The 6,856-nt window shown below is 41.8% G+C and overlaps 1 protein-coding gene across 1 annotated transcript in view; it reads right to left on the bottom strand.

Moving 5' to 3' along the window:
- The window catches only part of MME (membrane metalloendopeptidase), a 143,047-nt gene extending 142,181 nt beyond the window's left edge, over window positions 1–866 (bottom strand). The window contains exon 1 of the mRNA XM_079922163.1: window positions 573–866. The gene's annotated coding sequence lies outside the window, so the exon portion shown is untranslated. The remainder of the gene's footprint in view (window positions 1–572) is intronic.
- Between the last annotated feature and the right edge of the window lie 5,990 nt (window positions 867–6,856).

Below are 6,856 nucleotides of genomic sequence, written 5' to 3' on the forward strand. Positions count from 1 at the left end.
TCTATTCTGCTTTAATTAAGAAATCTTTGAATATAATCAACTGCTGTAAAAAGTCTGCCCAATTATGCTAAGTGAAATAAGTCAGACCAAGAAAAACAAATACTATATGATATCACTTATATGTGGAATCTAAAAAATACAACAAACTAGTATATAAAATAAAAAAGAAGCAGACTCACAGGTACAGAAAACAAAGTAGCGTTTACCTGTGGGGAGAGGGCAGAGAGGAAGAGCAATAACAGAGGTGGGGGGAGAAAGGGTTATTACGGGATTATATGAAATCACGTGTATAAAACTTCTGAAAATTGTAAATCATTATTAGAATTTAAAGAATCTTTCATCCAATTAAAAAAAATAAAAAAAATTTTAAACGAATTATTTTTTTTTAGAAGTCTGCCCATATCTCTTAGATAACCTAATTTCCTGAGATCTGAGTCTGGCGGCTGAATGAGATTGCTCAAGATTATCTGCTCTAGCAGTTTAGATAACGTCATTCCAGCAAAAAGAAAGAAATCTATGTGCCTAACACATGGTTACGACATTGATAACCTTACGTAGTTAGCAAAACTTACCAAGTTCCTACTTTGGCACCCATGTAAGGAGATGGAACTACTGCAGGATAGAAGTCATTAAACTGGAGTCTGCGGCATCATCACTTATTCATTTTATGACTTTGAATTTACCAGGCAAAATCCTTAGTCTGTTTCACCTTTAGCTTCATCCTCTATCAAATGGACATGGGAATTGCTTAGGTTTTCTCTTCTTGCTAATGATGAGGTTAAATAGGTCCCTGCAGGGGTTGGCCAGCTTGTTCTGGCTAACATCCCAAGCTCTCTAAAAGGCCAGGAAAACCCTGGAGAGAGACTCTAAAACTGTTAACAGATTCTGTAGAGATCCTAAAAACTGCCTTCACAGTCCCAACCTCATAATCACAGTTTACTCTAATGGGGACAAGGTGTAGGTGATTAGGGCTGTATCAGGAGAGTGAAGTTGCTAACTGTGCATCGACCAACAGGAAGAACATGAACCAGAGAGCATAATCTTTGTCATCCATTACCATCGATTTTAACAGTTGTTACTGTGTGTCATATAGCAAATAGCAGTTTGATTCCTAGATCCTTATCCCTGTTTTTATTGGCCTTTAGGTTCCTACAAGTAAAAACAAAACCAAAAATACCCCAAACCTAACTAAATTAATCTAACAAGTGTTTACTGGGCACCCTTCGGGAACATATGATCATGTAGTACCAGAGGTGACACTAGGATTTCTGTAATGCTGGTTTATGAGTGATTAGCTATTAACAAATTTCCTTGTCAGGTATAAGAATGAAGGAAAAAGAAACTAGGAAATTATTGTACTGTACCATTTCATGAAAAAATGAATATGTTCGCTGGAAAGACTCATAAAGTCCTATAAGCACTGATTCATGTAATTAAAATTACAATGCCTACTAGAAGTCTGTTTAGAGGAAGTTGTATGGTGATTATTAGGTTGAAAATATGTTAGTTTTACAATAATACTAAACAATATATCAATACAAGGAAGACTTAGAATATAATATCCGATGGGCTTAATTGTGCCCCTCCCCAAATTCATATAACCCCAGTACTTGTTCCTGTATCTGGAGATAGAGCCTTTAGAGAGATAATTAAGTTAAGCTAAAATGAGTCTGTTAGGGTGGGCCCTAATCCATTCTGACTGGTATTGAAACTGAGCAGGACCCTGTGGGGGTCCTGGGCACAAAACCGTTTCTGTGTTCCCTTCCCTGAGTTCCAAAGGGCAGGTTCAAACAGTTGTTAATCAGGGAAGAGAGCGGATACAGAGACAAGGGAGGAGCAGTCAAGAAACAATATGCAGCCTTGGGGCAGGTCCTGGTTCCCCCTCAAGGGATACACATAACAATATCTTTGAGCTCTTCTGCAGAACTAAACCCCCTACCTTATGGAAGATGTTCCGGAGAGAAGGTCACAGTTCAGTAACTTCGAGAACTACAGATCACAAGATCACGTGATGCCAGCAACACTGCCCCCTTGACTATAAAACTCCTCACAAACCCCCCTGGGTTGGGACACACAGTTTTTGAGGGCATGAGCCTGCTGTGTGCCCCTTTGCTTGGCAAGCAATAAAGCTATTCTTTTCTACTTCACCCAAAACTCTGTCTCCGAGATTCAATTCGGCACCAGTATACAGAGGCCAAGTTTCAGCATCAGGATCCTTATAAAAAGAGGAAATTTGGACACACAGAGAGACACCACAGATGTGTGTGCACAGGTGGATGGCCATGGGAAGAGGCAGCAGGGAAGTGGTGGTCTGCAAGCCAAGAAGAGAAACTTCAAGAGAAACCAAGCCTGCCGGCAACTTGAGCTTGGACTTCCATCCTCCAGAACTGTGAGAAAATAGATTTCTTTTGTTTAAGCCGTCCGTGCTGTGGTACTTTGCTATGGCAGCCTTAGTAAACTAATACAAAATATTAAGGAAAAGTAACCACTTGGATGATAGAAAATTAAGAGGATTTTAAGAATATTGAGGATAACACATAGAATAAAATTGAAGGAAAAAAAATCCCTAGAAAAAAACATAGTCTTTACTCAGTATACTTCTATTTGTTTCCTTAAAAATTCTCTTTAAATTTCTTATCAATTAAACTATGTTTACATGAGTTTTTACAACATCTTGGAAACTGTAAGGATGGCTTCAAATTTTTATAGACTATTAATGTGAACTCTTTCAGAGTGACTAATGACATAAATAATACAATATACAAACGTGAACCTCCAGATTTCAAAATGAAACAAACCATCAAACCAAAGCATTTGGAAATTAAGAAAAAAATATCAGGAGAATTTTTAGCAGAATGGCAGTAGTAAATAAAAGACAAAGGAAACACTGCTTCAAAATCTCATTATTGGGGTTTCCATTTCCAGAATGGCAGTGTAAGATCTGTGGACCCAATGCCCTAGAAATGCAACCATAACTAGTAACTAGTAATAACTGAACAACACAATCAATATAGGATCTAACTGACATTACTTAACACTCCACTCCATCAAAGATATGTACTTGTTCAAGCACCCATTTAAAAAACAAACAAACAAGAAACCCATAAAGGCCCCCAACGTACCTAGACATTCCTATGCTTATTCAGATATATCTATAAATCTATGTCCATATCTATATATCTCCAGCGCCCAAGAATATATTGCTATGTAAAGAGAAAATGTAATTAAAACAATGCCTTGATTACTGAATTTTTAAAATAGCTACATGAAAGAGTAAAGATTAAGAGTAACCCTCCAATTTCACAAACAAAATTTTCTCAGAAAAGTTAAGCAAATTGCCCAGTGTCACTCAGCAAGCAAACGGCAGAACAAGGGCCAGACTGCATCATCTCCAGACTTCAGGTTTAATGATGCTTCTCTGCTAGTCTAAACTGCACTGCAGGTTTATTTCAATTAACATGACAGAGGGCACATTCCTATTTACTGTGGAGTTGTATTTAGTTTATGCCTATCATTTGGAATCTTCATTGAAACAACAAAAGAAGCAGTGAACCCTATCAAAGCAGTTTTACTCAGTGTGGGTGATTCTCGGAAGAGCTTTGTCTATTTACACTGTAAGGAAGTGTGACACAAAGGCCAGATGATAGGAATAATTTTCACCTACAGGAATTTGCTTAATTATTCATATTTAGGGACGTTTTTACTTGTTGCAGAAGCAAACATAGCTAAACCCACTTTACTTATACCCTCTGCTTTCCTTCCTTACAAAGCTATGATTGTGAACCTTGTTTGAAACAATTACTTAAATATATGTGTATGTGGGTGGAGGATTTGCAAATCAAATCACATAGTCAGCTAAATATAGCTTTTGTCAGGAGAAGTAATTTGTGAGCAAATAAAAATTAAGAACTAGAATCCAGTGTGGACCATAGCATGGAAATAACGTCTACTCTTCCCAGAGAATTTTCAGGCTGTGACCATTGTGCATCAATCCAGACTGACCCAGCGATGTGTAACTCTTGAAAGGTATCACCAAGTACAGAGAACAAATGGAGACATCGTTCTACTTTATAATGTGGTTCTTAAAAATGTAAAAACAATATAAACTAATCAAGCTTGAATGACTTTGGGGTACAACTTAGAAACAAGAGAGTTTAGTGTTTTGTGAGTGACTCAACCACATTACCTACAAATAAAAAGGGGCTGGCATTGTTTTTCTGATCAAGGATAACATTATTATGTTACTATCTGTGTGGATGAGTGTACATGAAATATCCAATCGGCATTCCACTTCCTCTTCTACTTAGCATTTCTGGGGAGTGGTGAATCCCATTTTGCAAATCATGTTACTCTTTGCAATCACGCTTTTTTCTTCAGAATCCCAGTATTTTGTCAGAAGTTGAATCTGTTGCTCAACACTTTGAATTTAATTCAAATATCATTTTTCCTCAATTTTATGTGGTGTCTACGTGCACTTTTACATGCATGAATCAGCAATTCGTGGAATTTTGCTGTCTCTCCATGTGGACATTTGTGTTTAATTTGGCCCTTGCTGGTCTTTTTGGACTTTTCAGTGATATCACATATACAAAATATTGGCAGAGAAATACATAATCAAAATTCTGATAGTCAATATTTTCTTGTTCAAAAATAAATGTGTTCCGTTTGGGCAGTACACAGAAACCTAGGCCACATGTCATACAGGGTACCCTGGGTGGATGTGCAGCAGTGGGAAAGGACAATATTTACATCCTTCCAGGTAAAGTCAAAGGAAAGAGTCAGTGCCTGGAATTCTTCAGTGAACCGGCTAGGGTCCTCGGAGAATCTGCCTAAGTGGGTGCGGCACTGGTTAAGGTCAGACAAAGAAAAAGGAGTGTGGACTCTGGTAATCCCATGATGCCCACCTACTACTTCCTGAAGGGGGCAAAGAGGCTCTGGTTGCATTTCTGGCATGGAAGGGTGAAGAGGCTTACAGGGCGGGGGAGAGGCTGAAGATGGTGGAAGAGTGTTGGGGCTTGGGTCTTCTGTCTGGGGCTCCTGTTCTTCCAGGGGTGCCACTAGAGAGGGCTTTTGTGAAGCTCAAATGGGTCCCAGCTGGCAAGGTTCCCTAACATAGGACTTGCATAGCTCCGGGGCCATAAAATCCTGTACATAAGGAACTTCTGTCCATTCCCCCTGCCTTTTGCAGAAGATGTCTAACTGTAGGAAGGTATTATAGTTGAGGCTCCCATTTTCTGGCCAGGCCTCATCGTCCTCAAGTTTATACTGGGGCCAGGCTTCATTACAAAAGAAAATGAGCTTATTTTATTTTAAAGAATCTAGAGAAAACTTGTCCCCGTGACTCAAACTGCACGCGAAGGGTGAGTCCTTGGAGATGGAGGAGGTGTCCCCCCTCGTTCCTTCAGGGAGAGAATGCTCCTGTATCAGAGGGGAGTACTAGCGTTAGGAGGTCCCATGGGGGCTATCTAAGACACGACTGGTTCCAGGCGATCCTGTCCACCTAGTCCTGTCAACTTTATCCACTGCCACTACTCCCCCATGTGGCAGTCCCATTGGCCCCAGTGTCCTGGGACCCAGGTCCTCTCCTGGCATCCACGGTACCCAGGATGAGTGAAGGCTCATCTGTTGAGAAGGCTCATCAGTAGAGAAGCTAAAGGCTTCTCTATCGCTTCTACAGATGAATCTCTTGTGTTCTGGGATAGGTTCCCCTGGAACAAACATCCTCATAGTTCTAGGACCTGTTTAAGTCCCAGCCTTTTTCTCTAAAAGGGTGGTAAGTTTCAGAAAACAGGCACTGACCATTAAGGGAGATGGTTTGTGAAAGAAAACAAAGAGAAAAGAAACCTCTCTTTCCCCTTCCTTTTTGTGGGCAGCAGCCCTGGGGCCTTGGTGGCATCGTCTCCCTCCCCCCTTCCCACAGTACTCTGGCTAGCGGGCAGGGGGGCTGGGTGCAGGGGCGAATATGGCAACTGAGGCAGAGGCACCGTGACTATAGTTAGGGGAATGGAGGGCCCTGTGACCCTGGAAGGACACTCCCAATCGTGCGACCCCTGGGAGGCCAGCACAGCAACTGTGGGTCATTGCCCAGGCATGTATCCCCGGGGTGTGGCCATGTGTGCAACGCACCCAGCTTGAGTCGCCTACTCTGCCCTAAGAGGGTGGGGTGGAGGTGGGGTCAGGGCAGACCCAGGAGGGGGCCAGCCAAACACCAGAAGGCAGGTGGTGAACGAAGGTCCCACCATCATGAGTCCCAACCACGTGGCGGGACCATCCCCCTCCTAATACCTGGGGGTATGTTCACAGACCAGGTACTGTACGGAAGGGATGGCAGCTGCCGCAACCATGGCACAAACTCTAAGTAAGGCTGTATTTCATATTTTTACACAATTGGACCTGTTAACAGTTAAATGGTGGATAAGGCAAACCCAGAGGGCAAAGATCCTATGGTTTGGGTCCCTAGCTGCCTGTGAGGATGGCTGGAAACTTTCCCTGACATGTCCTACACATATGTAACAGTAAGAAGTGGAAGACCTAGCAGCAATGTTGGGAAATGCCTGGCAGATTTCTTTTTGCCCACTTCCAGCAGAGTAAGGCACGAGATAAGAGTGGAAAGTAAGAGTGAAGTAGGGATGCAGAGTTGAGACAAGGATGGATAGGCATAGGTGGACCAATAATAAGCCTATGAGGGTAGCCACGGGGAGAGGGTGGTGTTATTCTTTTAACTGTGTGCCTGAAATTGTTGTGTAGTAATTGCCTTGAGGTGGACAGACAGACCTAGCATCTCTCTAGTCCGTTCCACAACCCACTTATTCTCTCACAGAAGGCTCTTCCGTGGCAAGCACCCTGATGGCTTTTA

This window comes from Stenella coeruleoalba (genome assembly GCF_951394435.1).
Source record: "Stenella coeruleoalba genome assembly, chromosome: 5".
Taxonomy (NCBI): domain Eukaryota; kingdom Metazoa; phylum Chordata; class Mammalia; order Artiodactyla; family Delphinidae; genus Stenella; species Stenella coeruleoalba.